Source organism: Eschrichtius robustus, chromosome 1 (assembly GCF_028021215.1).
Source record: "Eschrichtius robustus isolate mEscRob2 chromosome 1, mEscRob2.pri, whole genome shotgun sequence".
NCBI classification, from domain to species: domain Eukaryota; kingdom Metazoa; phylum Chordata; class Mammalia; order Artiodactyla; family Eschrichtiidae; genus Eschrichtius; species Eschrichtius robustus.
The window spans coordinates 186,849,176-186,869,464 of NC_090824.1; the positions used below are offsets into that span (position 1 = coordinate 186,849,176).

Genomic DNA, 20,289 nt, shown 5'->3' on the forward strand with positions numbered 1-20,289 from the left:
CTTGAGCCTGTGGTGCTAACTCGGGCTCTTAAAAATATGGAGAGCTCTTTAATTTGATCATGATTTGGACACTTGCTATATCAACAAATTCCTTCTCAACTTTATATGATTGTAATAACTGCAGCTAACAAGACAAGTGTGGTTGTCTATTGCTGTATAACCAATCACCTCAAAGCTTAGTGGCTTAAAACAAGAAGATTTATTATTTTTCATGATTCTTTTGGCTGTGTGGTTCCTCTGCCTGGGTTCATTCATGTAGTGGTATTCAGCTGGTGGATATGCTAGGCGCTGGGCTCAACGGGAGCAACTGATACACAGCTGGGCCCCTCTCTCTCCTCACGATCTTTCATCCCAGTCTGCTTTGTGGCATGGTGTTCCAGGAGGATGAAGATGGAAGGTGCAAAGTTTCTCCAGGCTTTTTTTTTTTTTTTTTTTTTTAATTTTATTGAAGTCTAGCTGATGTACAATGTTGTATTAATTTCTTTGGTACAGCAAAGTGACTCAGCCATACATATATACATATTCTTTTTCCATTATGGTTTGTCACTGGATATTGAATATAGTTCCCATACTATACAATAACACCTTGTTTATCTATCCTATATACAATAGTTTGCCTCTGCTAACCCCAAACCCCCATTCTTTCCCCCACTCCCACCCTCTCCCCCTTGGCAACCACAAGTCTGTTCTCTACATCTGTGAGTCTGTTTCTGCTTTGTAGGTATGTTAATTTGTGTTATGTTTTAGATTCCACATATAAGTGATATCATATGGTATTTGTCTTTCTGACTTACTTCGCTTAGTATGATAATCTCTTGGTCCATCCATGTTGCTGCAAATGGCATTATTTCATTCTTTTTGATGGCGGAGTAATATTCCACTATATATATATATATATATATATATATATATATATATATATATATATATACACCACATCTTCCTTATCCATTCATCTGTCGATGGACATTTAGGTTGTTTCCATGTCTTGGCTGTTGTAAATAGTGCTGCTATGAACATAGGGGTGCATGTATCTTTTAGAGTTTTGTCTGGATATATGCCCAGGAGTGGAATTGCTGGATCTCTTCAGGCCTTAATTCCAAAACTTGTATAACATTATCTCCACTCTATCCAATTAGTCAAAGTCACAAGCCCAGCCCATATTCCAGGGAGTGGAGGATAGAGTCCACTTCTGGATGGGAGCAGCAAACTCACATTGCAAAGGGCTGTGCATTCTGGAATGGGACAAACTTGCAACCATTAAAAGAATTTTCGTGATTCCGCATTATCTTATTTTCATAGCTCAGACAAAGGCAAGTATTGTTAATGATGTGCTTCTGATTTCTGAAACCAACGTTCAAGTAAAGCTATTCTCAGATAGCTCTGTTATAATATAGTTTTTCTTTTTAAAAATATGGTACGCTTCATGAATTTGCGTGTCATCCTTGCGCAGGGCCCATGCTAATCTTCTCTGTATCATTCCAATTTTAGTGTATGTGCTGCCGAAGTGAGCACTGTTATAATATTTTTAAATCAATTGTCAAATAGCTTTTTTAATAAGATTATTATAAAAATCAACAAATGCTTATCCTTTCCCTACAAATACACACACACCAGGAATAGTTGTCCCTCACCACTAGCCATTTAATTCCAAGTTCTTTTTTGTTTCTATAATTAATAAAAATTTTTTTTTTTTTTTTTTGGCTGCGTTGGGTCTTTGTTGCTGTGCGCAGGCTTTCTCTAGTTGCGTCGAGTGGGGGCTACTCTTAATTGCGGTGCACGGGCTTCTTATTGCAGTGGCTTCTCTTGTTGTGGAGCATGGACTCTAGGCACGTGGGCTTCAGTAGTTGTGGCACACGGGCTCAGTAGTTGTGGTTCGCGGGCTCTGGAGTGCAGGCTCAGTAGTTGTGGTGCACGGGCTTAGCTGCTCCGTGGCATGTGGGATCTTCCCAGACTAAGGGTTGAACCCGTGTCCCCTGCATTGGCAGGCGGATTCTTAACCACTGCACCACCAGGGAAGTCCCTCCTAGTTCTTTTTTAATGTAAAAACTTTCCTTCCGCTTTCTAATTAGCTATGGCAGAATTTTCATCGGTATTGTAGCTTGGCAGTTACCTAAGCTTCCTACTTATTCTGGCCAATTGCCACCTAGAATATTAAGTCCTCTGAGACAAGCTGTCAAAGGCAACATTCCTGGAACTGCCTATCACATTTTTTTCCACACTTAGGAAGAGCAAATCTCCGCATAGGGCAAAGCAATCTCCTCTGAATCTGGAAGGGAAAAAAAACAGGAAGAGCGAACTCTGACATTCAGCTTCTGGTAAAGTCTACAGAGCTACTTTTTAATAGCTGGGTGACCATTAACTGTCAGTGCGGCCTTTTTAGTTGTTCAGTGATTTTTGGAGCCAACAGATATTTTGTAAGAACTAAAAAAAATATCTAAATTTACTGAGAGGAATATTCCTCAATTTTTTTCCTTAATTGGCAAAAAAAAAAAAATTCAAACTACTCCCTTTATCTACTTTTAACCATTTGTTTAAAAATTTAAGCAGGTTCAGTTCAAGTTCCAAATTACAAAAATTGTTGAAGATAGCATTTTTTTAAAAAATTTATTTCTGGCTGTGTGGGCTTTCTCTAGTTGCCGTGAGCAGGGGCTGCTCTTCCTTGTGGTGCGGGGCTTCTCACTGCGGTGGCTTCTCTTGTTGCGGAGCACGGGCTCTAGGAGCGCGGGCTTCAGTAGTTGCGGCGCACGGGCTTATTTGCTCCGTGGCATGTGGGATCTTCCCGCAGTAGGGCTCGAACCTGTGTCCCCTGCATTGGCAGGCGGATTCTTAACCACTGCGCCACCAGGGAAGTCCCAGTGTTTGTTTTTAACATGTCTTAAAAATCGGCCGTTATGGACAAAAGAAGTTAAAAATCTGGTGGCTATGAGTAATAAGAAAATAAAGTAAGTAAGCTTTCTGAGTTATCCATAAATACTTCTAAATTTGAATTAATATTCACATCAAAACATGATCTCTGAGATTTTATGATTATGGTATTTGGTACTAAAACTTAGCTAATAACATTTGTTCACAAGTAAATAAAATACATAGAAGGAGAAATTGATGCCAAAATAACAAGTTGACAAATTTTCTGCTCAAAAGGAAAAGTAAGAGAAAACAGATTTCTATAATAAATTAGGAGAATTTAAATTTATTTTAATTTTTCTATTGAGTCTAATATTCTATTATTAGTATTTTTAAAATTTTTATAATATGCAATTCATTATTTAATGAAAGCTATCACATATTTTCATATAAGGAACACCCCAGGGTTCCAATCAATTTTATTTAATTTAGGAATGATCATTATATTTATATACATAAATCCACATGTGTATTATGAATTGGATTTATTTAAAATTCTCCTATATTTAATAAATTATGAACTTTTGAAAAACATGCATATTTGTCCCATTCCTCTTACCACATTGGGTACAATTGTTCACTTAAGGTACAGTTAATTTTCCTTTTAGTGGCTGTTTTTGTTTAGATTTTTATTTATATAGTCAGACACTAACTTTTTTTTTTTTTTTTTTTAGACACTAACTTTTAAGCTTTGGTTAGATCTGTCTAATATATCACTTCGTACGAGCATTTCCCCCAGAGCACTATAAATCTGCAATGAGAAGGAAGTATGGGCAAGCGAGTAAGAAAAACGTCCAGGAATGAATCCGTACTAAAGATTGCACACAACTGAATATTTTGCATTTTAAGTTATTCTTATTATGTTATCTCCAAAGGTTCAGGCATTAAGTTTTAATTTACCCTGATGACCATAATCAGATTTGTTTCAGATTTATGAGGACTGTAAAATTAGGAAACTTTCATTAAAAAAAATTAAACCCCCTGGATGGCTTCCCAAAGCACATCCAGCATTACTTACGACTTTATTATTTCAGCTAGTTGGATACATCATAACCACAGCTCTAGCCAGGTCTGTAAGAGTTCTGTGACTGACGCCTAATGGAACCAATTTTCACTCTGGCAGAACAAGTTCAAGTTCTAATACTAACTTGAATCCTAGTTTTCTTTGAATGCCAGGAACCAGATCCTTGAAGAAGAAAATGTATCAGAGCATCTGCCTATTAAGTGACATTCCATTTATTTCATCTAAATAGCTCGCAGGAACAACTGACTAAAATCGAATCTAAAATCAAATCTAAAATAGAAAACAAATAGTTTTTTAATTACTGAATTTCCTTTATTCTTTTTTTAGTCTTCTTTCCCTCTTGGCCTCAAGTTTCTACAAAATTCCCCTATTTCCACTGAGGACCAGAGACCTTTTTAAAACAGGAACAAATGTTTCAGTGCACTCACTCACCTACACTAACAACCATATTACAGTCACAGCTCATTGACTGTCACCCGCCCACATTTTTATTACCCTACATCTGATGAACATTGATGCACTTGGGTTTCTTCCTCTGCCACTGAAAGGAAAAAATAATAATTTAGATAGAATTCTAAAAACTTAGCATGTTTTGTCAATAGCTTCATTGTTCCTTGTGTCCATTCATCACATCTTGCCTGCTACTGAAATCTTTCCTTACTTTCCAACATTATTAAAGTCGGTCATTATTAAAGCCATCTCAAAAAAAGATGGATACTTCTGCAACTTCTAAGATACTGTCAACTAAGAATCATATTTTCAACACTTCAAATTTTATTGTATTTTCAAGCTTCAAGAAAATGTAATATTCTTGCATATTTTCTAAGATGGAATTTCATGTAGACAATAATGTGATAGGAAAGATGAGGCTTATCTAATGATTTTGGCATTGCCCCTAGATAACTGTGCTCCTCTGAGAAAAGCAGCAATGGTTTTCTTATTATCAGAACACATAAAAGAGCATGTTCTGAAGTCCTACATGTCTTACGTTTGAGAGAGAAAAATCACTGGGAAAACAACAGTTATATTTGTATTCATCTAGTTTCATTAAAATATACTTTGGGCACTCTTTTTTTTTTAACATATATTCTACAAGACCACTTAACGGATAATTGTATTTTAGTTTTATTTTTCACAAAAGTCAGATTTAATTAAAGCTTTATGAAAAGGCTAAAAAGTATTCCACAGTTTCTAATTTTCCAACCCCTCCTTCAGTAGGAATGACTTAAGTAATTTGATCCAGATAGTTTAAGTTGTTGGAGTTCAATCTCAGTGAATAAGCCTCTCTAAATAGAATGCATGTTTTAGTCATTTTCAATTAATATGAAGTAGTTTTGCCAAAATATAACTGTAAATGGGAAGCCATTATTCTGAACATTTGGAAACTATAGTTTTTTAAAAATTATTTGTTGATATTTGATATAAAAATACTGTATAAACCACTCATTAATGCTATTTTCCATTAATCACAAAGAAATAAATTCAAAGCAAAGATAATTGGTTTATTGGTTTACCAAAGATCCCTGATGAAATGCACACACCACCAAGAACAAAAGTTAGGTCCTCAACATGTTCCAAATTTCAATGGAAACAAGACATGGGCATGGATTTATAGATGATACATTACAGGCTGACTAGGGAAGCACATAATGTATATTCTGTGTGTGTGTTCATGTGTGGGAATGAAAGCCAGAAAGAGAGGGGAAAAGAGCCACAATCATATAATCGTTCTCTCTCTTAGATTTATTAATGGGGAATGGAGAGAAAGATAACCCAGGACTCTTCTCTCTGGTGACAATACAATACTAGGAAAAAAATCAGGCGTCATATGTAATTTACTATAGAATTGCTTGTCTTAGAAATAGACTAGAGGGAATACAAACTCTGTTGCATGTGCATACGTGTACAGATACATACACACATTTTCTCTTCTGAAATTTTTATTTCAAATCTGCTTTAAATTAAAATGAGTTGAGCTCAGTCTGGGGCTGGTGAGAAAGAACCTTCTAAAAATTTTGCTCAACCCAGCAAATGCTTTAAAAGTGAACTAATGAGCAGTATCTCTTAGCTACCTAACCATGCTTCACGAAAGACTGGCTCTCTGTATTTTGATTTAGAAAGAAAGTGCTCGGGCTTTTAAAGAACAAAGAAGGAAAGCCTCCTCCATCCTTCCTTCCCTCCCTTCCTCTCCACAATTTGACCACTCCATTTTCCCCAGTTTTTCTTTTTAAGTAAGGTCCGTCTCCTTTCTTTTGCCTTCCTTCCCTCCTTGTACCTCCACGACCACTAATTTGACTAAAAAGGATTTTCCACGAAAGACCCTTCTTAACACATAGGACCTTTCTTAACACATCAACGTGATAAGTGGACACCCACTATCTTGGGACTCGGCCCACCTGACCCGGGCGGCCTCCCCCGTACCCCGCCCTCTGCTGTCCTGCTTCTCCGGCGCCTCCCCCGGGGGCTGAGCACCCCCGGCAGGGCTCGCGGCAAGTTGAGAGCTTGCTCTGGCGCCGCGCGGTGTGGCCACCAACTTCTGCTTTCCCCCAGGGAAAACTGCGAGACTCGAAGAGCGTCGGCAAGTGCTTCTTGTGGTCGGCCTGGGGTCTCCGAGCCCCCGGACTGGAGGCCCAAAGCCCTCCTCCTCCCGCGCCTGGCGTCGGGGGAACCTGGGTCTGGGGATAATTCAAAGCCCTCGGAGCCCCCAACACCCAGGCACCCACATCTGCCCTTCAGCCCGAGCGAGAAAGCGCAGGATGGAGCTTGCACGGCTCGTATGGCCTCGGCGTGACCCGTGGAGGGACGAGATGCGCGTGGAGACCCAAGAGTTGGGGGAAGAGGGTGGTGAGAGGGCCCAGTCCAGGCTGCCCCCTGCGCTGGGGGCGTCGCCAGTACAGACCTCAGAGAGCAAATGTGAGCGCGGAGCCGTTTACCGCTTCACCAGAGAGCGGGCTTTTCGTTGAGAAGGAAAAACACAGGGAAAGTCAGCTCGCGCGCTTGTTTTGGTTTTTCGTCTGTTTGCCTCCCAATTAAAAAGTGGCCGGCTAGGCGACAGCTTTGCGGTTTTCAGAGTGTAAAACGGATTAGAGGGAAAGCTCCAGCCCTCCTCGACTTTCGCTTGCGGTTTGCAACCCCCGGGGAAGGCGTGACCCTGCGGCACCTGCCGGGGCGAGCTCCTCCCGCTGCGGCCCGACCTGCGGCCTCGGCTTCCCTGGGGCGGGGCCCGGCAGGGCGGAGCCGAGACTGCGCACCGGGTGGGGTGGGGAGGGGGTGGGAGGGGGAAGGCCGGTTCCCTCTGTGCAGGTAAACTTCACGCTCCGGGCCGGCACTGCCTCCCCTCCCCCGCGCCCTCCCGGCGCCGGGACCTGAGCTTTCCTCTGAGAGTCCGGATCCTGGGTGTGCGGAAATCCTGTGACAACCCCTGGGGGACCCCTCTCCAAGACGCGGAAGAGGGAAGAGCAAAGAAAAGGAATTTACTGCAGATGGCACCGGAACCGGAGTTGGCTTGTTCGTGCCCTGCTCGATGCTCGTAGGTTTTCCCCAAGAATCTCGAGTTCGCTGAGGTCACTTATACCCAAGAAACGATGAGTTCACACGCACACTCTTTAGTTAAAAGGGAAAAAGGAAAGAAAGAAAAACTGCTTTTCGATCCTCTCCACGTTCCTTGCTTTCACCAAATAAACAAAGCATCCGGGCGAGAGTGAGCTGAAGCCAGGGGCGCCGGAGGTGCACAAGGAGAGGTTTCCTGTGGGCCCGCCGCTCCTCCCCGGCCTCTTGCACCGGCACCTGCCCAGGAGTTTGCGGGGTGTGGGCGCTGAATGCGATTCCGGGACCGGCCAGGCTCATCCTGAACACTTACATCTGAAAGACCCATGGACAGGTCACCAACCCCCGGCGACCCTTTCCTGGTGGCCTTCTGCTTTTAATAAACGAAAATAAAAGTTTGCTTTCAAGTTAAAGAAACGCCGTTTTCGTCTTTCAGCCCTGACGCATGACTTAGCCTCTTTTTATACCAGCAGGGAATTATCAATGGTGATTGTCGAAATCGATACCGGGGCATCCGCGGACGAGGACCTTCAGGTAGCGGGGCCAAGGGGTCAAGGAAATAGCAGTAGGAGCCAGCAGCCTCCGACCGTTCTGGACTGCCAGGCCCGCTTCTCGAGGGAGACTCCGCGGGTGGAAGCACGGTTGCGGGAGAGCCGAACGCGCGGGTGGGGAACGAGGCCGGTTCCACCTTAAAGAGTCGGCGCGGCGGCTACAGAGGCGCCCGGCACCTGCAGGGGGCGCTGCTGCCCCGCGGTTCCGCCCGCGCCGCGGCGCGCCGCGGCGCGCCGCCTGCCTTGCGGCTCCCGGGCCGCAGTCCCCGGAGGGGGTGGGGACGCTGGGGGAGGAAGGGAGCGAGTGCAGCCGTTAGGTAAGGAACCCGAACCCTCCCGGATTCTGAAGCGGCCTCACTGAGGCGTTGGCTGGAGGGAGCTTTTCCGTCATTCGGCCGGGAGAGGAAATGTGGCGAGGCGTCCTCCCCTGCCCCCACCGCCTGCCTTTCTGCCTCCCTGCACCTCCGCTCCGCGACCCCGGCCGTGCTTCCCAGACCCTTTGTTCTCGAGGTTGGGAGCTGCTGGGTGGGGGTTCCCCGGGGAAGAGGTCCCCCTGCGCCACTCGGAAGGGAGGGGACTCTCGCCTCGCCCCCCGCCCCAGCCTTCCCCAGCCGAGTCCCCCTGGCCCCCGGCCCCCTCTCCGCATCCCAGTGCCTCCTTTTCGACCCGGAGTCCCCCAGCTCCCGCTCCCAGGCCTTCGCCGTGTGTTTACCGCCTCCCTTCCCACTTCGCCGCCGCTCCGAGGTCTCCGGGAAGAGGGTGGGAGAGGCAGACGCGAGGAGGAGGAGAAACCACGTTGCCACCGCGGCACGGAGAATCCCCGGGGACACTTTCAGGCTGCGTCCCCGGGGACCCGCTGCAGAGGCAGGGGTTTCCCGGCGCCGCCGCAGGGCGGAGGGCCCGCCCCAGCCGGGAAGCCGCCCGGCCAGCGCCCCCGCCGGGCGGCCCGGGGACCCGCTGGCGCGCCACCCAGCCCGCCCTTGCAGCCGGGAGAGAGCCCCGCGCGGCGCGGCCTCAAGGTCAGGACCTGAGCCCCCCAGGTCGAGAGAAGGGGACACTGTAGTTGGCGCCCCGGGGAGGCAAAGTGCAAACAAACGCCCCCGGCTTCCCCCTACCTACCCTCTGGGGCGCCACCCGCATCGCCACTTTGCCGCGCGCGACCCCGAGGGCTCCCGCGATTGTATCTCCTTCAGTACAGTTACAGTTGCAAGCAGCTAATTTCTTACTCCGACGAAGGCGTCGCGTAGTGGAGCGAGGGGACAGGGTTGCGGGGGGGAGGGGAGAACCCGGGGCGGGAGTGAGCGGAGAGGTAAGGGGAGTCGGGCAGTGAAGGGCCTCCCAGAGTTCCGAGTCTCCGCCGACGAGGCAGGACTGCCGGTGCAGGCCTGCGCCCCGGCCCGGCAGCCGCAGCCCAGCGGCCGAGCCCTTCACGTCCTCGTCTCTGGGGATGCGCCTTCGCCTTCCACGCGCCCGCATGCTCGCGACTGTAGAGGGGGCTCCGCACGAGCCCAGGTACAAAGTAGGTGTCCCCCTACCCCCGGAAATTGGGAGGCCCGGGGCTATCAGCTCGAGGCTTTCTGGAGTCCCCTCCGGCCTCTCAGCGTGACCCTGGACCTCACTGGCTCGTCGAGAGCCGCGCCAGCAGTCCTCTCGGCAGCGGGTTCCCCGGGACACACCCCGTCCCCACCCCCGAGAGCTGGCGGCCAGCTCGGGATGCCAGGCGGCCAGGCGGGCGCCTTGCCAAATTCCGCGTTCCTCTCCAGGAGACGGGGAGTTGCGTCCCAGGCTCGGGAAAGCCCGTAGTTTGAGCTTGGGACTCGCTTGCAAAGCCCCCCAAGGCGCCTGGGACGCCTCTGCAGGTTGAATTCCTGCTCCCTATCACTTCAATTTTAATTAATCTTTCAAAACACCGCTGTCACGTCGCTTGCAGAAAATTAATCAAACCTGAATCCTTGTTGCATAGCAAGAATTTCGATCCGAGTCTTTAAAAAAGGACTTGACTTTGCAAAGTCACGTCTTATACAGTTCCCTCATTCCCCCTTTAGCAAGGGAAATATTGCAGAAGTCAAGACATGTTTGTTTGGTTCTTCCTACCTTCAAAAATGAAACTTTGCTTATTTCTGATCTTTATTTTCTGTCTTTGAACAACAACAACAAAAATAATAACGAGATAAATTGCCTACCTCTGTTAATTCAAAATATAATTACTTTGAATGATCTTTAAGGGCCCAGATAAACTAAGATAATCTTAATTTTAATGTGACACGACCCCTATTTTTCCTTGTGAATAATGAGAATAAAGCAGTCATTAATTAATACCAAGATATCTCCATAGAAGATGGTATCTGGTCTCGCTGAGACGCTGAAACATCAGTTGTATTAGTAATTGATACTGTATAATTGAACATGAAGATAGTCGTCTATTTTTAACCTCAAAGCTCAGAGTTTATTTGGTGATTACTGAGCTCCTAATAATTAATTTTTGTTCCTTCTTGCTGCGTAAATAATTCTTATGATTCCCAATTCCCATGCAACAGAGAGGCTTCTCATTAAAATCTACCCCTCAAAATATAAGATTGTGAACCTATATTGTGCAACAACCCTTTCTATTCCATTATTTATAACATATTTGGTCTATTTTTATGTCTTCCTGTTACATTCCCCTTTGCTGTAGTTTATCTGCTAAAAATTGGGAGAATGTAACTGTAACATCTTTTACTACAACTTCGTCTTTCTGTGTTGCATCGGTTCAGTTTAATATATAATACTTAAAACTTCCTGTTTTTCAAGTTTCTGAGGTTTGAGGATAAGTTCCATTGAAGAATCAATGTTTTTTGTAAAGCAAAGTTGCCATAGACTCTACTCCCACCTAACACAGAGCCCACACTATCTCACACTTTTCTGTGGTTAAAAATAGACTTTGCTCAAACACATTCCGTTTTTCCAACTTGAAGATTGGCTCTCAACAATTTCCTGGGTTAAATTTACATTTAACACAACTTTTGGCATTAAAAAAATTTCCCCTCCCACGAAATAGAGAAGCCTTCCAAATAATAATGGAAATTTAGAGTCCACCTTAAAGGTATCTAATTATTTCTTAGCATCAGTTTGCTGATGAGCCTCACTTTTTATCCAACAGAGGGGGACTATATTTTTTTCTCTCACATATGCATAAAATCTCCCTATACATTTCTCCAGTATGTCTCCCGAAATAAATATAAAATATTTTACACCACTTAAATATTCTTAGTACCTACCCTCCCAAACACTTACACTTTACTTGTCAGTGCTATTCCTAAAGTGATGAAAAGAATATTGGTTTTCCACTTTTATTTCCCCCTTGGAGCAATTAAAACTTGAGGTCAATATATGATGGAGTAATTCTCTCCTCTTAGATTTTATATTTTCCCACTGTAATTTAGACTGAAATGGGATTAAAACAGGATCTAGAGTTCTAATCTTGGTTGATGTTTTGGTGTCTTCACCGTAAAGAGTCCTATTCCCTGGGGTCATGAAGCTCCCAAATGTCAATCAAGCAAACTGATTCAGAAATGCCATTGTTCGACTCCCACGTCACTCGCCTTCCTCTCATTTTATTTAACAATACCGGAGTTCTCTGATCAGTCATTCGGAATATGAGGCATTATCTGGGGAAAATTCACAAAGTGTCTTGGTCTTTCTTTGGGAGATACTGTTAAGGGGTTTCCGCAAAGCAGAAAGTGCTTGTTTATATTTCTGCCTTTGGACCGCACTACTGATCGAAAGAACCGATGAGTACCGCTTGAAAGAAAATCATACCGTAAATCCGTCAAAAATTAATTCGTCCAGTTGAATGTTACATTTCTATTTTCGTGTTGGAAGCATCCTGACTTGTCACCGGAAGAGAAGTATGACCGGGTCTGGGTCCAGTTGGCATGCCCCCCACTTTCAACCCTTTCTATTTTACCCCATTTAATGACATTAATGTGTTTAGTCTACACAAGTTAACCAAGAATTTATCTGGGGCGAGGAAGAGCCAACCTTTGCCCCGCGAGCTCTACCCAGCCCACTCAGACACATCCCAGAGCCTCCAACACTCGCATTTCCCATCCGCAGCCCTGGGTCGCCTACGCCTGGGTCCCAGCTCCGAGACAATCCCCAAAGCCAGAGGCGTTGAGTGTGTTACTGGCTCCGAGCAGCCCAAATTAATGACCAACTTCACGTAGAGGCTGTGAGCCTTCATCCTGACTTCCCTGAAGGCTCCCAGTGCGGAGCCCGGCTCCTGCGAGGACTTCCATGGCGGGAGGCGGGCGTGCCGGGACGGTTTCCTGGGAATAGCTGTCGCTTACGTCTTCCTCTTAGAGGGCTTTGGGCGCAGAGACGCGACTCCTACCCTCCCGTAATGGGTTCTTACACCAGGATTCATCCAAAATCGCGACAGCCGCTCTGGCCCTGCCTGTTTGACACGCATTCATACACAAATGCTCGCGTTTGCGGCTCGCATCTCCAGACGCGCCAACCCTCGCGCCCGCGTGTCTCCGCGCACACTTAGAGCCGAGGTGACAAGGGAAGGCGGTGGAGATGGGGACGGGGGTGGAGCCGCTCTCTGGTGGGACACGATCAATCACTTTAAAGGGTTCAAAAATTCCAACCACCCTTTGGAGGGAGAGAGAACGAGCTTCCCGGGGCCTGCTTCTCTCAGCAGCCCGCGGGTTCCCAGAAGCCGCGCGACAGCCTGGGATGTCGGCCGCCCCGACAGGAGTGCCCTCTCCCGCCTGCGCGACCGACCGGATTTATAGGGCCTGCCGGGGCAGTTTGGCTCCCCCCGGAGCACCGGATCTCCCTCGGCACGGACACGCTCCAGCCCGCACGAGCCGGGGCGCGCGCTTTTCCCTTTCTCAGCAAGCGGGAAAGGCCTGCGCGCCGAGGCGGGCGCAGCGCGGGCGGCCAGGGCGCGGGGCCTCCGCGGAAACCCGAGCTCCCTGTGACCTGCTCTGCGAGAAGGGGCGGGGGAGAGCGCCAGCGGGCTGCCCCGGAGGCAGGCCGTGCGAATTCCTGCGAAAAACCCCTCTCGAAAACACCGAAACCTTCCAAAAGACGTGGCTCTGTCCCTCCCCCCGTCCTGCGGCCTTCCATCCTGTCGGTCCCCTCCTCAGCAGCCGGCCTGGCCCTCACCTGAGACCTTGCTAAGGGCCTCGCCACCTCTCCTCTTCCCCATCCCCGCTTTTAAGCTTCTTCTCCTCCCTGACCTCTCGCAGGCCTCGGCTAGGGTAGCCAGGGTGCCGCAGAGGAAATGAAATTGTTCTGGAGATTACAGTGGGGCTTTTGGCCAGAAGTCCCCCCACACACACACACTTTTTCTCATGCTTCCATGTGAAGTGCAAACTTGTATTTCCCTTCCCAAGAATAGACAAATTTTCTCGCTTATTTGCAGTTTTGCAAAGTTCTACACACAGATCAGTGAACCTTAAGCGCCCTTTTTCAGACCCACATTGTGGAGGTTTGTCAGGGTCCCTGGGCAGTGAGCGTAATGACAGGTGAATCCAGCAGCCCCAGGGGAAGCCAGACCTAACCCCCAAGACTTACAATAGGGCAGGGGCCCAAGGGCTCCCCAAGCAGCTTTAAGCAACAGGTACTTTACAGCAGAGCAGAGCAGGTTTTTCAGGATCCCAGCGTTTAGGGCCTGGATGCAGAGCCTGCTCCTAGGTAACTTGGGACAGAGAGTCCCTACCCAGGAGATTCCTTCTCTCCAGCTTCCCTCTCCTCACACAAGAGCAGGGATCTCTGCGCTCTGAGCCACCTGTCCAGACACAGCCAGGCCTCAAGTCAGCTTCAGCAGGCCCTCACACTGCAAGTCCGCTGGTGCCTTCAACCCGCTGTTCTTCCTGATGTGACATTGATGATGATGAAGAAGAAGGAGAAGGAGAAGAAAAAGAAATGCAAACTAAAAGAAGGCCAAAGGGGGACCATAGCAAAACAGAGATTCCTTTCTTATCCAAATTGCCCCTGACTCAGTCTTTCCCACACTCAGGAAGAGAGAGAACTGGTTTCATGAACCCTAGCTTCTCAAAGTAACTTTTTTGAGTGATAGTTTGCTCCTGGACCTGAATGGACACAACCCACTCACTCTCCCCAGCCTCAAGAGAGGAAGGACCTATGTAGCTTTAGGGAAGTAAACAGCTTTATAGGGCGGAATCAGCCTCCCTGTAGGCGGTCATCATTCCACAGAGAGTCTGGTAGTTTCCAGCCGCAGGAGCCTAAGTGCTCGGTTGCACAAGCAACCTCGGCCTTCACGCAGCTCAACTTGGGTCGGCTCAACTTAGGGGCAAAGGAAATGGGAGATTTAGGGTTCCTTCTACTGCCTTCTGCTGTGAAGAAGAGCTTCATATGGAAATATGGCTAGTCCCTAGGACCATGCTCCAAGTGGGAGCTAGTCATCCTAACTAGGATGGAAGATGATTAGAAGACTGGAAGACTGATGGCAGAGAAGGGAGGGGGTAAGATAGAGGATAGATAGAGAGAGATAGGTATATTTTGTTTTGCCCTACTCAGGGATTCCAGCCTACTCAGACCTTCCAGCTCATCCTCACTCAGCTACCAGGGTAAAATTGAGATCAGTTTCTGGGTCAGGGAGCGGCGGCAGGGGCGTGAGGGTGTGCTTTTCCAACCTCAGGCTGGTGTATAAGGAAGGATATGATGGGATCTGGCAGAGGGAAGGAGAGGCCTGAGCAGCAGCCATAGCCCCCAGTCACTCTGAGGAACTCATCCTCATTAAAGAAATCCTTCGTATGATGCTGCATTTCTTTCCCAGATTTGTGGCAGACACACTGAAGGAGGAGGCAGCTGTGGTGGCCGCCGCGTGCAGACGTCCAGCAGTGTGTCCCTAGCAGCAGACTCGGTGTCCCCAGTGTGAAGAGCCCAGGCCCTGCCCGTTAGGCTGTGACTGGAAACAATCCCCCACCCCAAGCAGCCTCCTCAGTGATGACCCCAAATCCCTAAACAGATTCCTGGACTGAGAGAAACACAGTTCATAGCATGAATGTCTAAGAGCTGGATTTGGTAGAAAAAGGAACAGAAAATCCCACCCAATTCTGAAGTCACTAACACAATCATGTGCAGCAGTGAGTATTTGTGCCTGGATATATGACGGGTTTCATACTTTTGGCCCCGGAATGACATTTCAAAAATATTTCTTCCCTACATAGCACCAACTGCTGTTTTTATGTCCTGCTATTGTGAAGCAACCCTCTCTAAACTATATTGTGCATTTTCCCCTGGATTTTAGTGAAAGAACTGTGCAAACGCAACTGCTTTGTCCCAGAGCCACTGAAACAAAGACTAATACACAGGAAAGGAGTAGCCTTTCCAAAATGTACCCTTCTCTGATTTGGGAGGAAAGCTCCTAGAGGCACCAGCCTGTAATTGTGGATGATATTTAATCCTCCTTAGTACAAAGGCTCATCTTTTCACGACGCAGGAGCACCGTTGACATAGGACTAACCTTTAGAGTTATATCCCAAACTGGGAGTCCAAAGCTTAGACGTGGATTGTCTATGCTTCTTCTAACCTGAACAAAAAGGATCTGAAGAAAATCACATTTTTTCCCTCACAACAAAGCATTCCTAATCACTTCAGCTTGTTGGTGAATTTTTATTCCCGTGTCCACTTGGGATATTGAAATCGATCGCTGCAATATTTAATATATTACACTCCCTGGGTCATCACTCTCCTAAGACCGAATTCTCTCTCCCTCATGCCCTCAACTCAGCCTGATTTCTACCCTCCCACTCCCATCTGTCCAGGCCCTCTGTTTTTCTGTCCACATAAAGCCTTTAATTCTCAGCCCAGCGCCGCCGACAACTTCACGTTTATTTTGTTTTCTGGTATGGAAAATACTGAAAGCTCTAGGCAGCACTGCACTTAAAAGGGAAAATGAGGAGCTCAGTAGTTTGGAGAAAATTAACCTGCCACAAACAACCTCATTAAAGAGCTGCCTACCAAGAGTTAAGAATTAATAGCAAAATGGATGGGAAAAAAAACCCTTGAGTGAAGAGACCTTAAAACCGCTTTCCCTGAAAGGTGCATAATTTACAAGCCCAACCTAACGTTCGGTTTTATTTCCCTTTCCTAGTGACCTGTCCCATAACCTTGTAATCCACTGTGGGGCCGGTTTCTCTTTGGCCCCTTTCTTCTTTTTTACACACACCCCCATAGGTTTGCAAGTCCAAATACTTTCTGATATTTTTGGTTCAAAAATGCACTTAAATTGTTCGGGGCCTTTTAATTTAGAAAGACACTTTAAGAGACTCCTGGAATATCCTTTGGGAATTGTTAGATGATTTGAAGAGTGCCCTTAAAAGAATTGTGTTTGGATAGGAGGGGGTGGGGGGGGAATCATGCAGAAAGCAGCAGGAAAAACCAGAGTGAGGACATTGTGTAGATTTAGTGTTCTGATGGCGCTATGGTTTACTTTGCACATGAAGTTCCAATTTAAGTAAAGCCCATGTATGTGGGCTGTAAGTTGCTTTTCTAATGTTTTATTGGGCATTGTATTCTATATTGGCATTTTATATGCATAATCTCATTTCAATGCAGAGCCGCATACTAAATCCTGGGGCAAGCAGATGAGAATGCGGTATGGATATTACACTCAATTTCATAGGCTTCAATGAGACTTTGCACATCGCGATTTCCATTGTAATGGCTTATCTTTGGCTAGAATTTTACACATCGACATGCTATTCCTTTGGCCAGGATCCTGAATGAAGAAACAGTGTCAATGGAACAGCCATAATGATTCCATTCACATTATAGCAGGTAACTGGGATCAATGGTCCTAACAGTATTTATAAAAGATTTCCTGCTTTCCTTTCTCTTAATAATCATTTTTGCACTTTTTTTTTGAAGAAGACCATATTTAAAATCAACCTTGGAGTATACACTAATGTTTCAAAACAGGAAGAGAGGAAATCCACCATCGGGATGCTTCCAATTCCTCTAGAAATCCTTCTATTGTGTCAGAATATTATATGTAGCCCACATGTTATGTAGGATTGCATCCTATTCAGATAAATCAGCTAGAGATTGATACAAAGAACAAGATTTTAGAAGCCCTTGGCAACCTCCCTAAGTCTATATAATAAGGTATCTTTTCCTCCCATTTAAATTATACAAAATAAGTTCTGTTTTTCTCCTATTCAATGGTACTGTTAAACTACAAACCACAGACCAAAATGTATAATATAATAGGAAATGTTGATATTTCAGGGAAAGCAGATGTTTCTTAGGTCATTTTTCTAAAGAAGGTGGCAGGCGTGTATGACTGATTCCCGAATTTACAAAACATAAGATGTAAAAAGATTTTAAAAAACAAGGATTAAAATATTTTTATTTTCCTGGAATTGTATGAGCAGCAAAGCAATTGAACAATTCACATGTTAACCAAGCTCTTCTACTTAAAATTTTTCCTTATTTAGGAGGGGTGGAAAAGTACCACCTCTCTTTTTTTTTTCACCTCTCCTTTTAAACTCAGATGAGAAACACTCTGGTATTAGTGACATACACCCTTTTAATTCTCAATCATATATTTTTAAGGTCGCTTTTTAAAAGTCTTTATTATAACAGATAAAAATCAAATTTGGCTTTCTGAAGACCACTTTGCCACATGATGTATAACACTTGGAACAAAATTAAAAGTATCTCTTTGCATTTGCATCTGGCAATGTACTCCATGTTAGAACCATAGCTGGGTGTTTATGGAGTTGAACCCTCCTCCACACTGTTTTTTATAGCCTAACCGGAATAGCTCAGCACATGCAGGACAAGAGGCTGGGAAGCTCTGGCCCCTCACCCCAGCAACGAAGCTCAGGGTCACCACAGGCTCCCACGCCGCCTCTATCAGCATTGCTTTAAGTCCAGATTTTACCCTCTTTCCACCTCTGGAGAAAATGTTGCTAACTGTTGGTATTCCCCCATGAAGTCTCCTCTTGGGTGCAGTGTTAGGTAGGGGGAGGGGAAGAAGAGGACAAGCTGAGAAGGTAGAAGATAAAAAAGTGATGATAAAGGAAGAAGAAAAAAAAAACTGGCTATGGCAATTTCTACTATAGGATGCAGGTTTTTACTTTGAGTGGATCTAATAACCAGGCATTTGAAAGCTTAACCATCCCCTGGTTTGCACATTTGGATTCAATGTAGAGGAAGAAAACTAATCTTGCACATTTGCACCACTGACAATGAGGGTATTCATTTTGAAAGGGAGGGAAAAAGAGAAATCTAGAGAAACGCAAGGGAGAATGAACGTAAAATGTGCCTTTATTCCTGGGAGATCCAAGAATTTAGGTCCTTTCCAGTCATTTCAGACTGAAACTCTTGCCTCCTGACCAAGTTGTAGCCTCAAGATCTCTTACATATTTGCATCATGTCTAACTTTCACAGGAAGGAGGGAGGGCTTCTGCCTAAGCTTGGTGCAGTCTCTCTCTTCCCTACTGCTTTTCCTTGCTACTGCTCATCACCTATCATAAGTATTGTGTTGTTCCGGGAGCTAACTTAAACTGATCTTGAAGAGGGCAAGCACTAACAATGGGAATTACATTCCAACCCTTCCATGCCCCACATGTGCTTGCCCAACAGCCCAGACTCCAGGAAAATTGAGTTTGTTTGTCTGTTTGTGTTGATGGCTTGGGGAAGAGGGCAGGCAGCCACTCAGATGGTTTCCCCTCTGTTTCCCTCCCTTCCTTCTGAGCATCCTGGCTGTGGAGGGCCTTGCAGACCCATGAGCAGTTGTTCTGCACTAGACTGGCGACATTTTAGGGTCTAAGTGTATTGACTGCTAAGCCTCTTCCATCCAAGAGGGTCAAACACAAACATACTGATGGCACTGATTCGATGAATAACTGGATCTTACTGGAGAGCCTCTAGGCTGCCTGCCACTTTCTTTCCACCTCTTCCTGTCTTGCTCCAGTCCTCTCAACTGAAGGAAGATCCAGGTAGCAGGAGCTAAGGAATTGGGAATACCCTAGCATCTCAGGTACTTGGCCTGTTTCCCTTGTAGCTGTTCTTTTCAGACTACATGGACACACACACACACACATCTGCAGGCAGCAGGCTCTCCTAATTCCCTTTTGAAACCTCTCTCCCTCCACCTATCTGGCCTTAACGTCCCCTGCAAGGGGACAACCAGTGCCCTTCCCCCAGTTAGGCACCAGTCTGTCCTGAAGCCTTGGCTGCAGCCACCAAAGAATAGGGAGCTTGCTGTGCTACAGCCCCAATAGCTCGGCTCTGGGGGAAGAAGTCGTGGGAGTCAATTAGTGGCCCAGGACAGGGCTGCTCCCTGACCAGTGAAACATTTATTCAACCTGGCAAACGTTTTGTGAGCACCCACTCTGGCAATCTTAGGTGCTGCTGTTAGGTTCTAGGTAGAGAAAGAAAAGGAATGGCAGTCAGCAGTTCCCCCGTGGAAGCCATTGACGGAGGTTTAACTCCACACGTTTTGGGATCCTGTTTTTCTAAACAAACTGGAGTCATCTTTAGGGAAAGCCAAAGACACATGATGAAAACAAACTGTTTTGAGAAGCAGGAACGGTGGAACCGCAGTTAACTGCCCACGAGTCCGTTAATCAGGAAAGGGGCTTGGGAGCCCAAGGCTTGAATTTGGTGAATTCGTGCAATTTGGAGCATTTCGACTTAATATTGATCCCTAAACTCAATTTTGAAAACAGCCTCCATCGCAGGAGTACGGGCTGTGTTATCCCAGTATTTGCACGCATCGATTGGGCTAAAATAAAATTCATCATACTCTCCGCAAAGAAGGAAGAGGCAGGGACAGTCACAAGAGGAATAGCAGAAAGTGCATAGTTAATATGGGTTGTACGCGAATCCGCGAAACAAGTGCTTTAAACCCAAGGGGATTTCGTGTAATAGCTAATTTGGTGAGAGAGCGAGAGTGCGCAAGCAGAGGGCCATCTTAGAAGGGAAGGAAGATAGCTGAATATAGGTTTTTCTGACTGGAATTAACATTGCCTTGTGATTTGCATTCGCTAATGTCCAAGCCCCTACGTCCACCTAACCCAGGGTTTTCCAACCCCCAGTGCCGGCTCTCTCGAAGAAATTCCCTTCCCTCGAGCTGCACGGTCAGAGCTCAGAGGCTGCGGAGAGGCTGCTGCTGCTTTTCCCCCCGACCCACCGGGTCTTAAGTCCTGGAAAGGCCGCGGGGCCGAGCCCAGGGAGGCGCTCTCCGCCCGCCCACTCAAGGCCTGCAGGGCCCGGCGGGGTCTTCCCCTCCAA

General features: G+C 46.4%; 1 non-coding gene across 1 annotated transcript; it reads right to left on the bottom strand.

Annotated features, from left to right (window-relative positions):
- Positions 1–1,408: 1,408 nt before the first annotated feature.
- Positions 1,409–1,515, bottom strand: LOC137754420 (U6 spliceosomal RNA). Its single transcript, XR_011071848.1, has one exon. It is a non-coding gene; the product is annotated as a U6 spliceosomal RNA (small nuclear RNA).
- Positions 1,516–20,289: the final 18,774 nt, after the last annotated feature.